This window comes from Hemiscyllium ocellatum, chromosome 8 (genome assembly GCF_020745735.1).
Source record: "Hemiscyllium ocellatum isolate sHemOce1 chromosome 8, sHemOce1.pat.X.cur, whole genome shotgun sequence".
Classification (NCBI taxonomy): Eukaryota; Metazoa; Chordata; class Chondrichthyes; order Orectolobiformes; family Hemiscylliidae; genus Hemiscyllium; species Hemiscyllium ocellatum.
The window spans coordinates 80,821,501-80,835,565 of record NC_083408.1 but is presented as its reverse complement, the minus strand read 5'-3'; the positions used below and the strand labels follow the sequence as shown (position 1 = coordinate 80,835,565).

The 14,065-nt window shown below is 40.3% G+C and overlaps 2 protein-coding genes across 2 annotated transcripts in view; one reads left to right on the top strand and one right to left on the bottom strand.

Moving 5' to 3' along the window:
• The window catches only part of LOC132818346 (ribosome quality control complex subunit NEMF-like), a 163,480-nt gene extending 150,469 nt beyond the window's left edge, over positions 1 to 13,011 (bottom strand). Inside the window, exon 1 of the mRNA XM_060829284.1 lies at positions 12,933 to 13,011. The gene's annotated coding sequence lies outside the window, so the exon portion shown is untranslated. The remainder of the gene's footprint in view (positions 1 to 12,932) is intronic.
• Positions 1 to 14,065, top strand: part of LOC132818347 (MAPK/MAK/MRK overlapping kinase-like) — a 135,819-nt gene that overhangs the window by 20,517 nt on the left and 101,237 nt on the right. The window lies entirely within an intron of this gene.

Sequence of the window (14,065 nt, the reverse complement as noted above, 5' to 3'; positions counted from 1 at the left end):
CACCAATCATGCCAGAAGAGAGCAGACGATGAGGAAGGCAGAGAGGAGACAGGTGCAAGACACCCCGGGAGAAGTGCCTGTCAGGAACAAGTTGAAGCTTTTGAAAACAGTAGAGACTGATGACACTGCCAGTTCGCAAGACGGCCAGGTCTGTCAGTCAAAAGTTGGCGTGGAGACAGAGTGGAAGAGTCAGACATCGCACAGAGCCGTGGTAATAGGGGACTCCATCGTGAGAGGAACTGACCGGGGTTTTTGTGGCAGCAGATCGGGATTTAAGGATGGTATGTTGCCTTCCTGGTGCCAGGGTGAAAGACATCGCGGACAGAGTGTGGGAAATCCTCAAGGACGAGGGTGAAGAGCCAGATGTTGTGGTACATGTCGGCACAAATGATGTCGGGAAGAAGAGGAGGAACATATTACAGCGGGACTTCGGAGAACTAGGAAGAAGGCTGAAAAGCAGGACGTCCAAGGTGGTTATCTCCGGTTTGCTTCCAGTTCCTCGGGCTGGTGTGGCCAGAAACAGGGAGATAATGGACTTGAACGTGTGGTTGGGGAACTGGTGCAGGAAGCAAGGATTTAAGTTCTTGGATCACTGGGGTATATTTTGTGGTAAACATAAATTCTACAAGAGAGACGGTTTGTACCTTAATAGGTTAGGGACCAGCATTCTGGCAGGCAGGTTTTCTACTGCAACATCGCTACACTTAAACTAAGTAGCAGGGGGGAGGGGACAAACTGGATGTTTAAAAAGGAAATTGAAGGGAAAGTTAGAACAAGAGAAGTCAAGAAAGACAACTGTATCAATGAGGCAGAAAACTTGGAAAGGGATCATGCTGTAAGTTTGAGTGAAATAGGGGTTGGTGGGAAGGGTGAGAGCAGTAACAAATTAAAAATACTATATATGAATGCACAAAGCATTAGACATAAGATGGATGAGCTTGAGGCTCTTTTGGAAATTGGCAGATACGATATTGTGGGGATAACTGAGACGTGGCTTCAAGTGAACAGGGCCTGGAAATGAATATTCAAGGCTACATGTGCTATCGTAAGGACAGACTGACGGGCAGAGGGGGTGGGGTGGTCTTGTTGGTAAGGGAGGATATTCAGTCCCTTGCGCGGGGGGACCTAGAGTCAGGGGATGTAGAGTCAGTGTGGATAGAGCTGCGAAATACTAAGGGTAAAAAGACTCTCTTGGGAGTCATCTACAGGCCCCCATACAGTAGTCGGATGTAAGATGAATCAGGAGCTGAAATTGGCTTGTCGCAAAGATGTTACTACAGTTGTTATGGGGGATTTTAACATGCAGGTAGACTGGGAGAGTCAGGATGGTATTGGACCTCAAGAAAGAGACTTTGTGGAGTGCCTCAGAGATGGATTCTTAGAGCAGCTGGTGCTGGAACCGACCAGGGAGAAGGCAATTCTGGATCTGGTATTGTGTAACGAACCAGAATTGGTCAGAGACCTCGAAGTGAAGGAGCCATTGGGAAGTAGTGACCATAATACATTAAGCTTCAATCTGCAATTTGAGAGGGAGAGGGTACAGTCGGAAGTGTCAGTACTTCCATTGAATAAAGGGAACTATGAAGCTATGAAGGAGGAGCTGACCAAAGTTCAATGGTGCAATACCTTAGCAGGGATGATGGTGGAGGAACAATGGCGAATATTTCTGTGTATAATGCAGAAGTTTCAGGATCAGTTCATTCCTAAAAGGAAGAAAGATCCCAGGAAGAGGCATGGGTGGCCGTGATGAGGGAAGTTAAAAAACATATAAAGTTAAAAGAGAAAAAGTATAACATAGCAAAGATAAGTGGGAAAACTGAGGACTGGGAAGCTTTTAAAGAGCAACAGAGGATTACTAAGAAGGAAATACGCAGAGGAAAAATGAGGTACGAAGGTAAACTGGCCAATAATATAAAGGAGGATAGTAAAAGCTTTTTTAAGTATGTGCAAGGCAAAAAAATGCTTAGGACTAAAATTGGGCCCTTGAAGACAAAAACAGGGGAATATATTACGGGGAACAAAGAAATGGCAGAAGAATTAAATGGGTACTTCAGATCTGTGTTCATTGGGGAAGACACAAGCAATCTCCCAGAGGTAACAGTGGCTGAAGGACCTGAACTTAAGGGAATCTATATTTGCCAGGATTTGGTGTTGGAGAGACTGTTAGGTCTGAAGGTTGATAAGTCTCCGGGGCCTGATGGTCTACATCCCAGGGCACTGAAGGAGGTGGCTCAGGAAATTGTGGATGCGTTGGTGATTATTTTCCAGAGTTCGATAGATTCAGGGTCGGTTCCTGAGGATTGGAGGGTGGCTAATGTTATACCACTTTTTAAGAAAGGTGGGAGAGAGAAAGCAGGAAATTATAGACCAGTTAGTCTGAACTCAGTGGTGGGAAAGATGCTGGAGTCTATTATAAAGGATGAAATTACGGCACATCTGGATAGTAGTAACAGGATAGGACAGAGTCAGCATGGATTTATGAAGGGGAAATCATGCTTGATTAATCTTCTTGAATTTTTTGAGGATGTAACTCTGAAGATGGACGAGGGAGATCCAGTAGATGTAGTGTACCTGGACTTGCAGAAAGCTTTTGATAAAATCCCACACAGGAGGTTAGTGAGTAAAATTAGGGTGCATGGTATTGAGGGCAAAGTACTAGATTGAATTGAAAATTGGTTGGCTGATAGGAAACAAAGGGTAGTGATAAACGGCTCCATTTCGGAATGGCAGGCAGTGACCAGTGGGGTACCGCAAGGATCCGTGCTGGGACCGCAGGTTTTTACAATATATGTTAATGATATAGAAGATGGTATCAGCAGTAACATTAGCAAATTTGCTGATAATACAAAGCTGGGTGGCAGGGTGAAATGTGATGAGGATGTTAGGAGAATACAGGGAGACCTGGACAAGTTAGGTGAGTGGGCAGATGCATGGCAGATGCAGTTTAATGTGGATAAATGTATGGTTATCCACTTTGGTGGCAAGAACAGGAAGGCAGATTACTACCTCAATGGAATCAATTTAGATTAAGGGGCAGTACAGAGAGATCTGGGTGTTCTTGTACACCAGTCAATGAAGGCAAGCATGTAGGTACAGCATGTAGTGAAGAAGGCTAATAGCATGCTGGCCTTCATAACAAGAGGAATTGAGTATAGAAGCAAAGAGGTGCTTCTGCAGCTGTACAGGGCCCTGGTGAGACCACACCTGGAGTACTGTGTGCAGTTCTGGTCTCCAAATTTGAGGAAAGACATTCTGGATATTGAGGGAGTGCAGCGTAGGTTCACGAGGTCAATTCCTGGAATGGTGGGATTACCTTACACTGAAAGACTGAAGCAACTGGGCTTGTATACCCTTGAGTTTAAAAGACTGAGAGGGAATCTGATTGAGACATATAAGATTATGAAAGGATTGCCAGTATGAAAGGATTCCTGACAGCAGGAAACATGTTTCCGCTGATGGGTGAGTGCCGAACCAGAGAACACAGCTTAAAAATACGGTGTAGACCATTTAGGACAGAGATGAGGAGAAACTTCTTCACCCAGAGAGTGATGGCTGTGTGGAATGCTCTGCCCTAGAGGGCAGTGGAGGCCCAGTCTCTGGATTCATTCAAGAAAGAGTTGGATAGACCTCTCAAAGATAGTGGAATCAAGGGTTATGGAGATAAGGCAGGAACAGGATACTAATTAGGAATGATCAACCATGATCATATTGAATGGCGGTGCAGGCTCGAAGGGCTGAATGGCCTACTCCTGCACCTATTGTCTATTGTCTTCAATAGGCAACTCCTTTATTTTAGTTATTCCCTCCCTCCTATTTCCTGATTTTTTTCCTGCTTCTGGAATGTTCCTTCTCTATCCAGGGGACGGTTGATGCAACATATTTACTTGATTCATCTGCCATCTCCTTATTTTTTTCACTATTAATTCCAAAAACTCACTTTCCATAGGTGCTCTTCATCTTCTAAGGTCGTCCCAAAGGACTGAAGATGATTTTCTTCAACTCCAGAACTGTAGGTCCTAAAATGATTAAACAATCTAATCCTGGATCTGAATATCCTAGCATAACTGTTTGATAGGGTAAGTAAATAGGGTTCTCAAACTTTTACATGTTTCTTCTGCTGTTTTCACATGGGTCTCCAGTTGTTGGAGATGCTAGAAATGGTTTGAACCTTCACAGATGCTTCTTTTCCAGATTGTGCTGTCTTGGGCAAGATATTCCCATGAATTGTTGGGGAAGCTACAGTTTTTCAAGGATGCACTAAAGATATCCTTGAAGCATTTCCTTTGTCCTCTTGTAACAAATTGCTATAAGAAACTTCTCGGACAGCTCGTTTTACAGGACCAATGTTCACTTTGTTAACTTTTTTTTTGTAAACATCTGAAGAAACTCTAACAGTCTTTTTATTATTAGCTACGTTGGATTCACAGAACTATACAGCACAGGAACAGACTCTTCAGTCCAACTCATCTGCACCAACCAGACATCCCAATCTGACCTAGTCCCATTTGCCAGCATTTAGCCCATATCCCTCTAAACAATCCAGATACCTTTTACATGTTGCACTTGTATCTGCCTCCACCACTTCCTCTGGCAACGTGTTCCAAACATACACGACCCTCTGCATGAAAAAGTGACCATTGAGGTCCTTTTTAAATCTTTGCCCTCTCACCTTAAAACTATGCTCTCTAGTTTTGTACTCCCGCAGTCTAGAAAAAATACTTTGGTTGTGTACCCTATCCATTCCATCCAAAGGAACATCTTGGTGTATCTTCTCCACAGCCCCTTCAGTACAATCACATCCTTCCTAGAATGTGGTAATTAAAACTACACATTTTAACTGGTATTCCAGTTGTGGCCTAACCAAATTTTGTACAGCTCCAACGTAACCACCCGACTCATGTAATCTATGCCTTGACTGATAAAGGTAAACATCCTGTATATGTTAGATTCCTTATTAACTTGCACTACCACTTTCACTTGTATTTGAACATACCAACCACCCTTCGACCACCTGCCGCCATGTCCCTTGCCCCAACCCTCTCTTTTTCTTTTGAGCTTCCTGGTGTCCTGCCATTCATTGAGTACTTCCTTGGCTTGTTCCTTCTTCCAAAGCGCATCACATTTATCCACCTGCCACTGATCTCCTCATCTGACTAATCCATTTATATGCTCCTGTAACCTAACACCTTCCTCCTCGTTGTCATCACACAGCCAATCTTCATGTTAACTGCAAACTTAGTTATCATCCTCCCTTTGATTTTGATGATCCCAAACAATAAAGGACTCAGCATCAATCCCTGTGGTACACCACTACACATTGGGCTCCAGTTACACAAATATCCTTCTACCATTTCCCTCTGTCTCCTGCCATTAAGCCAATTTTTGGATCCAACTTTCCATGTTACCCTGCATCCCATGAACATTTACTCTCTTTATCAGTTTCATATATGGGGCCTTGTCAAAGGCCTTGCTGAAACCCATACAAACTACATCAACTACCATACCTTCACCTACTTGGTCACCCCGTCAAAATTTATCTAGATTTGTGGGGCATGACTTCTGACTGACTATCCCTGAACAAACTCTCTAAATAGAGATTAATATTCTCCTTCCCTACTTTTCCAATACATTCCCTACCACTTTTTAATGGGAATTTGCTGGTCTATAGTTCCTGGTCTATCCCCACCACCTTTCTTGTAAAGTGGAACCAAATTAGCTATTCTCCCAGTCCACTGGTACTTCCCTGTGGCCAGAGAAGATTTATAAAAAATTGGGTCAAGGCCTCTGTTGTTTCCTTTCGCAAAGCTCTCTGGTAGAAAATTCCACAGATTCACTACCTTCTGAGAGAAAAATTCCTAATCTCTGATTTAGATTCCTGAGTTATGCAGGAAGACAGTTTGGCAGTAATATGAGCAGGGATACTGTGAACATCCAGCTGAGTGCCGAATGAATGAGAACTATGACAGCTAACAAAGAGCCTAGAGATGCAGCTTGCTCCAGTTCTTGAGTTGGTTATGTTTCCTGGAGTGTTCTTTCTACTGCATTACTTTGATGCTTGCTGGTGCTGCCCAAGTAACACTGAAGTGCAGAGTTGACATGTTAGTGAATCAGACATGTGCGTTCTTAGAGGCTGGTGCATGTCAACTGTCACTCTCTGCAGACACTGGGTGTGTGAGGGTGGCACCCATAGAGCATGCCCTAAGATGTTGGAGCCCAGTTTCCAAATTTTGGCATACCAGCGAGTTGAATCTGTCAGGTCTTCATTCTGACAAGAAATCCAATGTCTAGCTTATTTGGTGAGTTTGGAATTTTGGAAATCTGAATATTAAAAAGACGACTGTAATCACTGTTTTCAAGCAGTTTGGCATGTATTACTATAACAAAGGTGCTCTATAAATGCAAGTTGCAATATTAAGTCATAAGAAATTAGAGTAGACTAGCTCGAACACATTCAAAAAGATATGCCTGATCTGATTGGAGCCTGAACTCCACATTCCTGCTGAGCTTACACCCCATAACTTTTGACTACTTTGTTGATATGAAATGTCTAAGATAGCCTTGAATGCATTCAATAACATGGATGAAGGAACTTCATCCAAATTTAGTGATAATACTAAGATGGGAAGGAAAGCAAGTTGTGGGGAAGAGACAAATTGTTTGCAAATTTTGAATGACTGGGAAAAAGATGGCAGGTGGAGTTTGGTTTTATTGCAAGGGTGAATAGAGTATAAAGGTAGGGAATTTGTTCTATGTGTGTACAGGTCATTGGCAAGGCCATACTTAGAATACTGTGTACAACTTTGGTCACCTTACATGAGGAGGGGCATACTTGCATTGGAAGCAATTTAGAGAAGATTCATAAGGTTGATTTCTGATTCTGTGATGAAAGGTTAAGCAGCTGGGTCCTTTTTAATCATTGAAATTTACCACAATTACAAGTGATCTCATTGAAACATAAAAGATTCTGAGGGTGGTTGACAGGGAGATAATACAGACAATATTTTTCTTCTAGGGGAATCTATAACTAGAGGGCACAGTTTCAAAATAAGAGACCTCCCATTAAAGATTATGAGGAATTTCTTCTCTCAGAGATTCCTTTTATTATTTGGAATTTTCTTGCTCAGCAAGCAGTGAAGTTATATGTCATTGAATATATTTAAAGCTGTGTTAGAATTTGGTTGACCAGAAAATTCAGAGTTATGGAGGAGCAGATATGAAAGAGAAGTTAAGGGTGCAACCAGGTCAGCCAGATTTTATTGAATGAGTGAGCTTGAGTTGTCAAATAGTGCATTATTCCAAAATGTTATTTCTAAACTGTGCCCCTTAGTTACAGATTCCCCCACGAGGAAAAGGTTATCTGTAAATATGCTATTTAATAGAGAATTCCAAGATTTTGAAAGAACAAGGACATATCAAAGTTCTAGAAGATACATTTGGAAATGGTAGTATTCTTTTGCACATGCTGCCCTTCTCCTAGATATTACAGTTTAAGAGAGGCTGCTGAAGAACACCAAATGACTTGGTGCAGTATACCATTACATGGGATACAACACATTTATCGTATTCTGGTGGTGGAAGGAGTGGATATGTGTCCTGATCAAGGGAACTGCTTTGACCTGAATGGGTTGAGCTTATGTGTTAGAAGTGCATTCATTCAAGCAAATGGAGAATATTCCCTTACAGTCTTAAATTGTGGCTTGTACATATTCAAGATGTTTTGGAAGTAAACTACTGACCTGGTGAGCTATGGTATTTATGTGAGTGGTTCAACTTTTATAAAAATCAGTTGTAAATCCCAGATGTCGACAGTGTGGGATTTAGCATTGGTAATACCACTGAATGTCAAGGGGCCTTTTTAAAAAAAAATTAACATATTTTCTAAATGACCTGCTCAGATGTTATTGTATACATCTGGAGCAGATGGGACTTGAACCCGGGCCTCCCAGTGCAGGGGTAGGAGCACTACCACTGTGCCACAACAGCTGAGCCAACCGTACCTGCTATTCCCAGGCAGAATCCCATCCAAGTATTAACTAGGCATGAGCCTGCTTAGCTTCTGAGATCAAATGATATTGGGCATTTTCAGATCAGTATGGGCAAAGGCAACTTTTTAAAACATTTCTCTATTTTATTACTTGTTCAGAGAAGTTACTACACACCTTTGAAACAGATGGGACTCAACACAGGCCTCCCAGTCCATGGATAGGGACAATTATAAAATCACTGAAGCATTATTGAATTTCTAGCTCAGTTGTTAGCATGCTTGCTTCTGTGTCACAAGGCTCAGGGTTCAAGTCATACTCTAGGGCTGTAGTACAAGTGTCTATGCTTACACTTCACTGCAGAAATATGTGTGCTGCACTACAGGTAGATTGGGTAGCTGCTTGATTAGATGTAAAAGATCCCATGGCACTACTTTGAGGGAGGGGAATTATCTCCAGTGTGTTGGTTAATATTTATTCTTCAAACAACGACACAAAAAAATTAGATTGTCTTTCATTATCTAAGATGTAATAATATGGTGTGTGTTTCCTATGCACAAATTGCTTAACATATTTCCAACATTATGGCAGTGACGGCAAAACACTACTATAACATTAAAAAAAATTTTATGACATTCATTGGATGAGAAAGGCCCCATATAAATGAAAGTTTTCTTTCTCTGGTATTCAGTTACAAGGGTAACTATGTATATTTAGCCTCCCACAGGTAAAAATTGGGAATTATTCACATGCTGTCTTCACTTAATAAAGTTAGTTATTTGAGAAGCTCAGCTACTAAATTCTTTAGAAATAAGATCTCCTCACACATAGCAACAGTGATGTGGAACTTCTGAAGAGTATCTAAAGAAAATAATTAAAACTAACAACCAATATGTTCTTACTTTCTATGTACAGTAGTCTGTCTTTATTTTTACACAGAAAATCAATGGGCAGAATCTTATCTCCTTAGAATTTACATTTAGACCAGAACACTTCCAGGTCCAACTCCAACAGTTTGAGATCTGCTTGCCTGCACAATCTTCCTGGAGGTGGCCACTTAACAGGCTGCCTTTAGCAGCCATGTCCAATTCAGATTGGCAAGAAGGCTAGAAATGTAAGAGGGCCAATCAAAGCTTCCAAGATCTGAGCAAAAGGCAGTCTCAACAGGAGAGGTGGACAAAGCTGCTAAAGATAGGTGGGAGACTGGAGGGTACCTCACAAAGGAAGCGACCTCTGAAACATTTTAAATGTATAACAAAAAAACAGTGGTCATGCTATCAAGCCAATGAAATAGAGGTAAATATCTTCAACAATAAATCTACCAAGTTGACAAGGTATCAAATCAACTTCACCACCAACAAATTTGTCATCCTCCTGCTATCAAATGGTACGTTCATTTTCATAATGTAGCAGATAATGTATGAAGCATATATTACATGCATAATGTATGTATGTCACCACATGCTGGCAGATTTGGAGATGGTGGGGTTTTATAATTTTGGAAAGGTGCACATTGGTAGGAGCTACAGCTGTAGCCCTTTGGTCCACACTGAATGGAGGATGGAATTAAAACAGGCATCATTGGACCCACCCTCTACTTACAACAGGATGCTTTCTCCAGCCATCTACCAGATTTTCGGTGGTGGTAGCCTATTGCACCATCATGGAAATGGTGGCATAACCATTCTGCCCTCCCAATTAGCATGTGATTGCCAATAATTGACTACCAGCTTCTTTTGGGCAGATATCTATTGTTGTTCTAAACTTACCTTCAATAAGATCACATGAAGGCAAATCTTATTGGGCATACAACCCAATGTGTACTTTTCCAAAATGACTCCCCTACCTCCAAAGCCATCTCCCTGTGGGTGATAAGATTTTGCACGCGACCTGCTAATATTATGGAAAATAATATCATTTGACAGCAATGTGGTGAGGTTGACTTGATACTTTATTGTAGTAGATTTGCCATTGAAAATATTTATTATATTTAGTGGAAAATATATCCTGATCACTGTGGCTTGTACTGTTGAAAAATGATGTAATAATAAACTGATATGACTTCATGGACTGACAGTCTGAAAGGTTTGATGTGAATAAATTTAACAGATTTGCCTTCTCAGAGATATTAAAAAAGTTATAACTAAACGCAATAGAGAAGCCAAAAGGGTCTACCACAGAACTGATAATGGACAGAGGTAGATTTAAATACAGTAAAGAATAAGAATGAGAGAGTTCTGCACTTCAAAATACCTTTATTGACTTTTACAAAGCTATTTTAAATGGATTTTTTAGGACAAGTGAATCAAAACATTTTATGGAAGAATTACTTCAGGATCTTATTAATAACTACTTTATATAATCTTTTAAATTTAGAGGACCAAAACACCAGGAAACATTGCTTCCCAGGTAAGTACACATATAAACATGCTTATGGAATAAAGACAGGGTGTATTTATTTTTAATTCACAACCTTTTTATGTGAATTTCTAACAAATCAGAGGAATGAACTATATATTGTGCTAATATCGTACAGACTATCTAATGATTTGGAGGTGCCAATGTTGGACTGGGGTGTACAAAGTTAAAAATCACACAACACCAGGTTATAGTGCAACAAGTTTATTTGGAAGCACTAGCTTTCAGAGCGCTACTCCTTCATCAGGTAGTTGTGATATAAGATCGTAAGACACAGAATTTCTATCAAAAGACTATTTAAGCGAGTGGAAATAATAATCTTAGCTTGTGCCTTGTGATCAGACTTTTCAAACTTCAGGACAGGAATTACTTGTACGAGAATTTCCAACATCTGTGTTCCTGTAGCTCTAGAGCTTATATCACTGGTCCAGATACATTTCTAATCAATATCAACTCCATGGTAATTGATAGTGGAGAGATTCAGCAAGTGAAATAATGCTGAATCTCAAGAAGAGATGTTAGATTGTCTCTTGATGAAATGGTCATTGCTTTGTATATGGATGACACTAATGTTACTTGACACTTAACCAAAGTCTGAATGTTGCCCAGGTCTTACTGCATGCAGGTACAGTTTTAGTTTCTGAGGAGCTTCAAATAGTACTAATTGCTATTCAATCATCAGTGAAAATACCCATTTCTGACATTAGATTGGTGGGAAGTAGCTGAAAATAGTTGTGGACATAGGATTGGGATGAGCGGCCTCCAACAATCTCAAACATATTCTCAAGCCAAATATGACTTCAGTCAAAAGGTTTTTTTCTGTTGTTTATTCCCTTTGTCTTCAATTATTCTATGGCTTCTTGGTACCAACTTCAGAAAAATGTTGTCCAGATGTCAAAGGCAGTCACTCTCAGGTCATTTCTGCAATTCAATTCTTTAGTCTGTGATGACCAAGGTTGAGGTGAGTGGCCCTGGCAGAATTCTGACTGAGAATTATTGAGTTGGTTGTTGCTAAGTAATTATTTTGTGATAACAACTGACAACACTTTCACTCATTTTGCTAATAATTGAGAGTAGACTAGCAAGTAGTAATTGGTTGTATTTTATTTAACACGCTTTTCATGAGCAGGACCAATCTGGGAAATGATTCAATATTGGGTTGATGCCTGTGTTGTAGTTTTACAGGAACAGCTTGGCTAAGGACACAGTTAGTCTGAAACACAAATTTTTGAATCATACAGGCGTAAGGACACATGTGGATGTTGTTGTCCTTGTGTACAGTGTTTTTTGGTTTTTTTTGGTGATCTCACTTGGTTCTATCCATAGTACATTGTGTCTAAGTCCTCTTATATAACTTCACTGGGTTGCCACCTCATTTTAAGTGTGACTAGTGCTGCTCCTGCATGCTGTCCTTCACTCCTCATTGAACTAGGGTTGACCCAGTGACTTGATCACAATAGAGTAACAATACAGGTGTGTCATTAATTGTCAATTATAGTAAAGAGAAATAAATTCTTTGAATATAATTTGCAGTCAGCAATATAGTGTTCAGAGTCAGGGACAGATGATCCATTAATCCATAAAATATGCACTAATGTCTTCCATGTGTCTACTGCAAACAATCTCATACACTGCAGGTTGTGAAAGCCAATTTGGTTAAAACCTACATACCATCACTAATGGGAAAAATATATTTGTTATTGATTGTACTTTGTATTGTTATAACTGTAGAGAGCTATTGGATGGGAGCAAGCAAGTCAATTATACTCCAGGATCTCTTATATTGAAGTCTACATTTGAAAATAATTCAGACTGGAATAAAAATTGCCATGTAATTACTCCACCCCAAGTTATGAGCAACAGAAGTTATTGTAAAGATTTGCCAAAGCTGAAAATTCCAAAAGCTGAATAAAGTAACTTCTACGCTGTGCTTTCTGCTTTGATTTAAATGAAAGATTGTGAAAGAGTTTTTTTTTCAATACAGTTATAGGGGAAACTTGAGTTATATCCAAAAAAAATTAATCTCTTTGTACTTCAAAAAATTTCCAGATCATATGTGCTCCATTTGATTTTTTTGAAACTGTAATCTTCTACATGCCTTTGAGATGTAATTGTTACATTGTAATATTGAATGTAACTTTGTTGAATGTTTTTAAGAGGTTAAACAAGTATAGGTTGCCTGCACCAGACCAATCTTGATTTTGTTGCTTCGTGCAATTAGCGTAGAGGTCATAAACACTGCAACTTTACTTTTAAAATGGAATCAATGTATACAGATGAAAAGGGTATGGAGGGTGTAGGACAAGGAAATTAGACTACCATAAACATTTCTTTTGGTGCTGGTGCCAAGAATCAGATGATTTTTTTCTGTATTGTAAAATTGTATGATTTCCATTTTGGAGTCTTGATATTTTTCTTTTGTTCACACATTCCTGAGCAAGAGAATGCTTGAAGGCAAGACTGCAAGTTGTGCATTTGTTAAAACTCCATTAAACCTGTATGCTCTAAGTTTAAAAGAGTACTTTCACTTACATCATATCAACTGGAGTAATCCCATCTTGCGATTCTGTGGCTTTCTCACTCTCCAGGCAGAGAAAGTAAGAGAACCATCATACGGGTGCCCACAAACCCCACTGAAGAGCAGACTTTGAAGAGAGCTGATAAAAAGAAACAGAGAAAGCAAGGTAGAGAAAATGAGGTCATTAAAAATGCAGAATAGAAAGGGCATTGGAGATAAATAAATAAATGCCACTTTTACACTTTGATATGATCAAGGTTACCGTTTTGGTTCTGTTATCATAGAAAATTTACAACACAGGAGGCCTTTTGACCCTTCATATCTGTACAGTGCTGGTGACAAAAAGGCTACCCATCTTTATCAGTATTAGGTTAGGAGCTGACAGATACGGCAATTCAAGTAGACATTCTGAAATTAAGCGAGAGTGTCTGTCTCGACCGCCCGTTCCGAATGAGAGTTCCAGGTTCCGAGCACAGTGATCTCAAACATTGAGAAGTTAGGGAAGCAAAGTGATGAAATTGCTCACTAAATCATTTTTGGTGTTAAAAGCTAGCCTTTCACAGTTCGTGAAGCATCTTTCCATGTGATTATGGGTACCAAATGCTGTACAATCAGTGGAATGTGAAATCAACTTAACTATAAATAATTCCAGATAAGACGGCTGGCTGCCAAAAAGCACTAACTATCCAGCAGTAAAACAAAATCCGCTTTCTGAAGACTGGGCCATTAACTGAAGTGATGGAATCAGTCACGATGCATCACCACACATATAATGAGGCTATCTGGGATGGACTGCTGAACGCGGGACCCTACCTAATGGTCATGAGGTTGCCGCTTTAAACTGTGCCGATGCCCTCGGTGTAGGACGGGCGACCAAACCACCCCGGCCATTGTCATCTTTAAAACATTGATCAGTTTTAGAGAAGAACGCGTACAAAAGGTTGGCTGCTACCAAGTATAAGGATTTAAATTTTTTAGAAAAAAAATGACTTACAAATTAAGGAAAGGGCACACTGTCCGTTCACAAAAGAAGGGTTCTCCCCGCCCCCCATCCAAAAGCGGCTCGAGCTGGCAGCAACGGGCAGCTGTGTCCCGTCTCCATGGCAACGATGCGAGATTGCGACACGCGGCCTGTGGTCAATGGTGT